We start from the raw sequence: 10,514 nt of genomic DNA, 5'->3' as shown, positions 1-10,514 counted from the left end.
CCCTTATTTTATAATAAAAAACTGAAAAACAAAACCCACACATATTAGGTATCGCCGCCTCCGTAATGACCGGCTCTAAAAATATATCACATTATCCACCCTGTCCGATAAACACCATAAAAAAAATATATAAAAACAGTGTCAAAAAAAGCCATTTTTGTTACCTTACATCACTAATCGATCAAAAAGGAGTATGCCCCCCAAAATAGTACCAATCTAACCGTCACCTCATCCCGCAAAAAATGAGCTCTTACATAGGACAATCGCCCTAATTTTTTTTTTAAAACTCTCTCAGACTATTGAGACACTATTATATTAGTGTAAATAAAAAAAAGTAGACATATTAGGTATCGCCGCGTCCGTAAAAACCTCTATAAAAATATCACATGACCTAACCCCTCAGGTGAACACAGTAAAAAAAAAAATTACAGTGTCAAAAATGCCATTTTTTTGTCACCTTACATCACAAAAAGTGTAATACCAAGCTATCAAAAAGTCATATGCACCCTAAAATAGTACCAGTTAAACCGTCATCTCATACCGAAAAAAATTAGCCCCTACAGACAGTCGCCCAAAAAATAAAAAATAAATATGGCTTTCAGAATATGGAGACACAAAAAAATATTTTTTTTCAAAAATGCTTTATTATATAAAACTGAAACAAACAAAAAAAAGTCATATTGGGTATTGTCGCGTCTGTAACAACCTGCTCTATAAAAATAGCTCATGATCTAACCTGTCAGATGAACGTTGTAAATAACAAAAAATAAAAACAGTGCTAAAATAGCTATTTTTTTGAAATTCTGATATTTCATCGCCATTTTCCATTAATTCTTGTGGAACACCTAAAGGGTTAACAATGTTTGTAAAATCAGTTTTTAATACCTTGAGGGGTGTAGTTTCTAAAATGGGGTCATTTTGGGGTGGTTTCTATTATGTAAGCCTCACAAAGTAACTTCAGACCTGAACTGGTCCTTAAAAAGTGGGTTTTGGAAATTTTCAGAAAAATTTCAAGATTTGCTTCTAAAACTTCTAAGGCTGCGTTCACACGGGCGAGATTTCCGCGTGGGTGCAATGCGGTAGGTGAACGCATTGCACCCGCACTGAATCTGGACCCATTCATTTCAATGGGGCTGTTCAGATGAGCGATGATTTTCACGCATCACTTATGCGTTGCGTGAAAATCGCAGCATGCTCTATATTCTGCGTTTTTCACGCAACGCAGGCCCCATAGAAGTGAATGGGGTTGCGTGAAAATCGCAAGCATCCGCAAGCAAGTGCGGATGCGGTGCGATTTTCACGCATGGTTGCTAGGTGACAGTCTATACACTGTATTATTTTCCCTTATAACATGGTTATAAGGGAAAATAATAGCATTCTGAATCAATTGAGGGTTAAAAAAAATAAAAAAATTAACTCACCTTCTCCTCTTGTTCGCGTAGCTCCCTGTCTCTTCTTTACTTCTCAAAAGATAAACTATGGGCTAAAGGACCTTTGGTGATGTCAGATCACATGCTCCAATCACATGGTACATCACCGCGGTGATGGACCATGTAATTGGAGCATGTGATCTGACGTCACCAAAGGTCCTTTAGCCCATAGTTCATCTTTTGAGAAGTAAAGACCGGGAGAACTACGCGAACAAGAGGAGAAGGTGAGTTAATTTTTTTTATTTTTGAACCCTCAATTGATCACTAGTGATGAGCGGGAGGTGCCATATTCGATTTCGCGATATTTCGCGAATATTCGAATAAATATTCTTATTATTTTCGTCGAAATCGAATATTCGTAATTATTTAATTTTTCGCGAATAATATGCGATTAAAATAATCGTACGATTATTTTAATCTTATGATTTTTTTTTTCTTTCCTATGGCTAGGCTAATATGTGTACTTTACGAAATTTCTTAATATTGCTCTAACTTCGTCTTTTAGAATATTCGGAATATTGCTCTAACTCCGTCTTTTAGAATATTACGAATATTCTAAAAGACGAAGTTAGAGCAATATTAAGAAATTTCGTAAAATACACATATTAGCCTAGCCATAGTCATAGGAAAAAAAAAAAAAATCATAAGATTAAAATAATCGTACGATTATTTTAATCTTATGATTTTTTATTTTTTTTCTATGGCTAGGCTAATATGTGTATTTTACGAAATTTCTTAATATTGCTCTAACTTCGTCTTTTAGAATATTCGGAATATTGCTCTAACTCCGTCTTTTAGAATATTACGAATATTCTAAAAGACGAAGTTAGAGCAATATTAAGAAATTTCGTAAAATACACATATTAGCCTAGCCATAGTCATAGGAAAAAAAAAAAAATCATAAGATTAAAATAATCGTACGAATTTTTTTTTCGAATAAAAATACGAATATTCGATTTCGCGAATATTTGGAACTATATTCTAAATATTCGCGAAATCTCGAAATTGCGATATTCGAGAAAAAAATTCGAAATTCGAATATTCGCGCTCAACACTATTGATCACCTACTAAGCATTCTGTATTCAGAATGCTATTATTTTCCCTTATAACCATGTTATAAGGGAAAATAATAACATCTACACAACACCGAACCCAAACCTGAACTTCAGTGAAGAAGTTCGGGTCTGGGTACCACAGTCGGTATTTTATCACGCGCGTGCAAAACACATTGCACACGCGCGATAAAAACTGAACATCGGAACGCAATCGCAGTCAAAACTGACTGCAATTGCATTCCTACTCGCGCGGGTTTGCCGCAACACACAGGGACGCATCCGGAACTAATCCGGACACGCTCGTGTGAACCCAGCCTAAGCCTTCTAACGTCCCCAAAAAATAAAATAGCATTCACCAATGAGGTAGACATATGGGGAATGTAAATGAATAACTATTTTTGGAGGTATTACTATGTATTATAGAAGTAGAGAAATTGAAACTTGGAAATTTGCTAATTTTTCAAAGTTTTTGGTAAATTTGGTATTTTTTTATAGGTAAAAGTGAATTTTTTTCACTCCATTTTACCAGTGTCATGAAGTACAATATGTGACGAAAAAACAATCTCAGAATGGCCTATACAGGTGAAATTCGAAAAATTAGAATATCGTGCAAAGTTCATTTATTTCAGTAATGCAACTTAAAAAGGTGAAACTAACATGAGATAGACTTATTACATGCAGAGCGAGATATTTCAAGCCTTTATTTGGTATAATTTGGATGATTATGGCTTACAGCTTATGAAACCCCAAAGTCACAATCACAGGTACCCTTTGCTCAGGGGGTACGGATTAATTAGCTGACTAGAGTGTGACACTATTGGCATTTGTGTACGTCCCTCCCCCTTTCTCCGTGTCTGTCATGTCATCTTTGATGGACTTTATTAGTTCTAGAGCACGTTGTCCAGTCTTGGTAACTGGTGACTTTAATAATGTGATGGACGTGGAGGAAGATACATACTCTAGGGATCATCCCCATAGAGTAGATAAGGATAAACCAACAGCATTAAGAAGGATCTCGCAGGAAATAGCACTGACAGATATCTGGCGATATTTATATGAGAGGAAAAAAGAATTTTCCTGATTTAGCCGGGCGAATACTGTTATGTCGAGAATAGATTTGGCTTTAGCTAATGCTGATCTTTTAGATTGTGTGACCCATATGAAGTATGAATTACATACGATATCTGATCATTCCCCAATGGTTATTACGATAAAAATGGGGAATGTTAAAATAAAAACTAGGAACTTCAGATTAAACCCCCATTGGATTAAGCTAGTCAAAGATCAGGAAAAAATAACAGGGGAGATCCGGGAATTTTGGTTGTTGAGCTAAATATTTTTCTCAAGCAGGGAAACCAGGAAATCTCCTTTCATCCCTGATTCAAAATCAAAAAAATATTAACAGAATAAAAACATTAAATGTGGAAATGGGGAGATAACTGAGCACCTGGAGGAGATAGAGCGAGAATTTGTTAAGTATTACAATAGCTTATATACAAGCAATAAAAATCAGCAGGATGGAGATGTTGAGAAGTTCTTGGAGAATATCAATCTCCCTAAATTAACAGACCAGGAGTGTAAAATATTAAACCGACCTATAGAACTAAGGGAATTATTTGAGGTTGTTGGAACCATTCAAGGAAACTCTTCTCCAGGGACGGACGGGCTTCCGTTTGAAATCTATCATCAATATGGGGATATAATCTTGCCAATGCTATTGCAAGTTTTAAACAACACCTATCAGACAGGTCAGTTGCCGCCATCCCTATCTGAAGCAGTAATCATACTTATCCTAAAAAAGGGTAAAGATGAGAAAGAGATCGGTGCGTATCGCCCGATCTCTCTCTTAAATACAGACTATAAAATTTGTGCAAAAATATTTGCCAATAGACTTGAGGAAGTTATAGACAGGTTAATTCACCCAGACCAGACCGGATTTATACCCAGGAGATTGGTGCAATCTAGTATACGTCGGGCTTTGAATATCCAGGCTGATCGGGGGGGGGGGTGTTCCCGCTCCATCCTGTCGACAGGGTGGAGTGGAAATATCTTTGGAAAGTAATGCATAGGATGAATATGGGCAAATATTTTATCAAATGGGTCCAGATTCTATATAATCATCCTAAAGCCAAAATTAACATCAATGGAGTATGGTCGGAGCAAATGGAGTTATATAGAGGAACAAGACAGGGATGTCCCCTCTCTCCTTTATTGTTTTCATTATTTATAGAACCATTGGCTGCTAAAATTAGATCGGATGAGGGGATCTCTGGATTTGGTATGAGGGGGACCTTTGATAAGATAAGTATGTATGCAGATGATATTTTGATTTTCCTGGAGGACCCAAGACTGCAGTTGCCTCATCTTATGGAACTAAGAAATAAATTCAGTGACATTTCCGGATATAAAGTTAACTGGGAAAAATCTGTATTGCTACCGCTTGATCAAGAAAATCCACCGAATTCTCTGGGAATTAGGGTATTAAAAAATACGGAGTCTATGGAATATCTGGGTATAAAGCTAAGTGCAAATATATTAGACTACGTGAGACTGAATGTCACCCCCCTATTGACCAGATGTAAAAGCAAAATAGGTGTTCGGCAGAAACTATCCATGGGGCAGGTGGACAGAATTGCAATAATAAAAAATGGTTTTGCTTCCCCAAATTTTGTATATTTTGGCGGCCTGTCCTGTTTGGATTGAGGATCATTTCTTTAACCATCTGGAACGACTGCTGAATGACCTAATCTGGGGAAGAAAAAGGGTAAAACTCAAGCAGAAATATCTCTGGTAAGCGGAAGAGGATGGAGGTTTGTTGGTCCCGTTTTTCCAGGGATATTATTTGGCTTCTCAAGTCCAGTGGATAAAGTCAGGGGGAAATAACATAAAATAATTTCTGGAATCGGGTTTTAATGGACCAAAATATGGAATATTCAGCATATTGGAGACAGGATTTATTAAAAATAAAGGTAAAAAATGCCCAATATGTCAAATGGTGGATCTGTCTTGGGGGGAAGATAAAAAAAAAATTGGGGAATTTCAAACACTTCAAATTTCACACCTTTGTGGTGTAACAGTAACATTGTAGAATTTCAATTAATTACGGATTATAAATATTGGGTAAAACACTGTATTATATATGCATCACAATTAGTGAAGAATGGGACAATAAAAGCACTAAAAGAACTATGCCCTGGAATTAACACAGATTTAATGTGTCAATATCACTATCATCAATTAAAACATGCATTTGTAGCTACACAAAATAGGGTGTATTTCACTACAACAAAACACGAATTTATAGACTTTTGTCACAAACACATTACAAGGGTGACTATCTCTCAGGTGTACAGGATAATAAGGAAGGGAATGGGAAAAATACTAAAGTTCAATAGTGAAAAAAAATGGGTAAAGGACATTGGATCTAATACAATCGAATGGGGCAATATATATAAAAATATTTTTTAAAAACAACGATATCTAGTAATTTTAGGATTATTTATTTTAATATCATTCATAGAATATACTTAACTCCAATATTGTTGAGTAAGATCTATAAAGAACGGGACCCAAAATGTTGGAAATGCAGAGAAGAGCCCGCTGACTATATCCATATGATATGGACCTGTTCAAGTATGCAATCTTATTGGTGAGAGGTCTTTGGTTTTTTAAGTGCAGAATCCCTAATATCCCTCCCATTTAAACCAGAAGTGGCCGTCTTAGCAGACATCCCAACCTGCAAAAACTCATTTCAGGGAGGTGTACTTCTCATTTCAGGGAGGTTTTCTTATTTATTTTTTTCACGAACTTTTTATTACATTTTCCAAACATATGCAGTATCTGCACACTTTGCTCTATGGTGTGGAGGACCAGGCTCATTACCCTGCCCCCAAATTATCATATTTATATATGTGATTAAAGCATCCAGGGGGTGTTAATTTAACACTGGGGTAAATAATATAATTAAAATGGAGGGTTAAATGTGTAAATGTATTTTCAAAAAAATCCATCTCTCTCAATAGTTATATAGCTACTGAATGAGACAGAAGAAGGGATGCCTTTAACATATATATCTCCTTGAGAAGCCAATTTGACCCTAAAGGGTTAATTCAACCTGTAATCTAAACTCTGTCCTGTCACTTCTCTTATCTCTCTGCTCTGCTATCTGACTGAGATAAACCTTTCCGGGATATATTGTCTCACATGCGGGTGTCAGGGAGCCGCTATCTAGTTTCAAAGTATTTTATTCAAAATGAATGCAATTGTGCACATCACATAAAATACATACAATGGTACATGAATATGATGCGCTATAATAAGCATGGCTTATATGTAGAGCAGGTGTCATTACATCCAAATGGAATATGATGAGAAATATATAGTGAAAATAATAAAAATAATACAAAAAATAAAACCCAAATAAAATAACATAAAATAAATCAACAAATGGAGATCACATCGGAGAGCCAATCTAGACCTACACAATGTTATGAAATATTTAGATACCCACATCTCCCCTATAATGTAAAAGATATCCTGACATGTGTTCTAGGGAATGTGCTCAGTAATGAGTCAAGCTATGCTGCGTAGCCGTAGAATACGAGGAGGACATCCAGGGTCCCCACAATTTCTCAAAGGCCTCGTAAGTGTCTTGACGAATAGCGTTCAATCTCTCGTATAGTAGTAATTTGTTGATTCTATCAATTACGGCTTGAAGGCTAAGGTCTGCTGACCGCCACTTATATGCAATGTGGATCCTAGCTGCTAATAACATATGTTGAGATAACTTAAATTTGGAATAAGGCATTCTAGAAAGTTTATCGCCCAGAAGACATAAAGTAGGTATCATGGGAATGGCACAGCCCAACACAGAGGAGATCAGGTCACAAATCTTACTCCAAAATCTTTTTACCACTGGGCAAGACCACCAAATGTGAAAGACCGTGCCACTCACCTCGCATCCCCTAAAACATAGAGGGGAGACCTCCGGATACATCCGGTGAAGTCTATAAGGGACTAAATATGTCCTGTGGAGAACCTTGATGGAGGTCTCTGCTAATGTAATTTGCCAAGAGGTCTTATTTAAAGTCTGTGAGCATTGACGCCATTTCGTAACTGAAAGGTCTTCCTGGATATCCCCCTCCCACTCCAGCATATATGGCAATTTAAGTCCCTCTGGTAAAGTATTAAGTAAACCATATATCCTAGATAACAGTCCCTGTTTATATAGTGAATAAGTAATAGATCTCTCAAAAGGAGTAAATTCCACATTTGTGTCGTTGATCTTGAGGGATTGGAGACATGAAAAAATCTGTAATGCATTAAATGATTCACACTCTGGCAAGTTGTGTTTGTTTTTAAAGTCAGTTATGGACATAAGCTTTCCCCTAGTTAGGAACCTATAAAGGGTGGTGAAATTATTGGAAATCCACCATCTAAAAGTTTCTGACCGAATACCCGGTTGAAATACTGGATTCCCAAATAGGTGAAAAAGTGGCGTATGTTTAGATTGAAGGCCTGCCTTAAATCTAACAGACCGCCAAAGAATCAATGAGTGATGTGATAATGGTGAAGCTGAACGGATAGCTGAAGGCAGGGGGATAGTATTCCATAGGAGGGATCTCCAAGTCCAGGGTGCACATAGGGTTTGTTCCAGAGAAACCCATAAGGGGGAGGAATCTGGCTTTAAGTGTGTCAAAAATAATTGAGCTAAACCAGCTGATTTGTAATATTTGATAAAATCAGGAACAGATAGACCTCCCTGGGATTTGTGTCTACACATTGTGGACCTAGAGATCCTAGCCCTCTTTCCTGCCCAAATAAATTTCATAGTGTCTGCCTGTAAATTTTGGAGGTCCCTAATGGGGATTCGAACTGGAAGGGTTCTGAATAGATATAGAATGCGGGGTAGAACCACCATCCTAACAATATGTATCCTCCCTACCCATGAAACAGGTAGCGAACTCCAGGATTTGTAGTCTTCTCTGATTCTACGGTATAGTGGAATATAGTTAAGTTTGTAAATTGAAGACAACTTCTTAGTTATTAGGGTTCCTAAATATTGGATGTGATTGGTTTGTTGGGTAAAAGGAAAGTTTTGAGCAATTGAAGTTTGGAGTGATGATGGGGAATTACACAACAAAAGCTCTGACTTTTTCTGGTTAATTTTAAGCCCTGAAGCCAAGGAGAAGGTGTTTAGTAACTTTAAGAGGTTCGGGAGTGAAATAAGGGGATTGGTCAGGGATAATAGGAGGTCATCGGCAAATAAACTCAATTTATATTCAGTGTTTCCTAATTTAATGCCTGATAGATTGGGATCGTTCCTGATGGATATTGCGAGGGGTTCCATGGCCAAGGCGAATAATGCAGGCGACAGTGGGCAGCCCTGTCTAGTGCCTCTAGAAATGTGAATTGGTGAAGGATGAGTTGTTGGGAGTTTGAGGTAAGCCACTGGGGCCGAGTAGATTGCTTGAATCGCTTTTACAAACGGACCAGTAATGCCCATATTGTGTAACACTTTGTATAAATAATCCCAGCTAATAGAGTCAAAGGCCTTTTCTATATCTAATGCCAGAATGGCCAGGGGGGTCTTATTAGTGTTGGCTATCTGTATTACATTGAGAACCTTTCTAATGTTATCTGGTGCCTCTCTTTCTGGTATAAAACCTACCTGGTCTTTATGAACAAGTCCAGGGAGGAGTATATTAAGACGCCTTGCTAATATGGATGTAAAAAGTTTAGTGTCCAGATTTAATAGGGAAATCGGTCTATAGTTAGTGGTAGACAAGGGATCCTTTTTAGGCTTGGGCAGTACGGTGATGTTAGCGAAAAGAAAATCGGGATGAGGAGTATGGCCTGCTAGTAGATGGTTACAGAATTGAACTATGTGTGGAGTTAAAATCGTGGCATATTTTTTATAATACAGGGCAGATAGCCCATCAGGCCCCGGGGCCTTCCCCAGTTTCAGTGCGTTGATTGTGTAAATTACTTCCTCCGAACTAATAGCTTTACTCAGGTCCCGTAGAGCATCAGGAGACACTTGTGGGAGCGATATAGATGACAGGAAGTTATCTCTTGGTTGTGCTTGCTCATCCTCTGCACCCTTGTAAAGCTGCCGGTAAAAAGCATGAAACGTATCATAAATGATCTTAGGGTTGGATGTTATATGGCCAGTGTGTGAACGGATTTGGAAAACCTGGTTAATCTTCTGTTTAGCCTTCAATTGTCGAGCTAACATTTTATCAGGTTTATTGGCGTATCTATAGAAATACGATGCGGTCCATCGTAAGGCCTTTTCTGTATTATTTGATAATATGATGTTTATTTGCATCTTGGTGTCCTTGACCGCTTTAAGCAAATATAGTGAGGGTGACCGCTGGTGCGCCAGAACCAGTCTATTCAGTTTAGCTTCAAGCGTCAAAAGGGCCGCCTGTCTTCCCTTCTTTAACTGAGATGCTTCCCTAATTATTCTTCCCCTCATGTAGGCCTTATGTGTGATCCATGTGAGCAAAGGGTCTATATCCGGCTGCACATTCTCAGCAAAAAAGCCTTTCATGTCCTCCTGAAGCCTATCACGAACAGCTGGTCTAGTCAAAAGTGATTCATTAAGTCTCCAAGAAAACAGACGGTTCGTAGGCCAGCTCAATCATCACCATGTCATGGTCCGACCAAGAAGACACTATATGTCTGCTAAATGCCATATAGGGGAGCATAGAGTTGGACAACAGAATGTGATCAATACGTGAATATACATTATGAGCTGGGGAATAATATGTATATCCCCTCTGTCCACCGTTGTGCTCCCTCCACGAGTCCGCTATTGAAAGGGATTCCAGTATGTTCTTAATAGTGACCTTACAAGAAGCCGAGCGTGACGTAGCGGGTGGAGCAGAACGGTCCAACACAGGATCCATCACAAAGTTAAAATCTCCGCACCAAATTACTTTGTCATAAGTGAGAGAGTCAAGTGTATGTTGCATATGAGAAAAAAATGAGAGTGACTCAATATTAGGAGCATATGTACTGACT

Source organism: Bufo bufo, chromosome 3, assembly GCF_905171765.1.
Source record: "Bufo bufo chromosome 3, aBufBuf1.1, whole genome shotgun sequence".
Taxonomy (NCBI): Eukaryota; Metazoa; Chordata; class Amphibia; order Anura; family Bufonidae; genus Bufo; species Bufo bufo.
The sequence above is the reverse complement of the archived record's forward strand: the minus strand, read 5'-3'. Positions refer to the sequence as shown.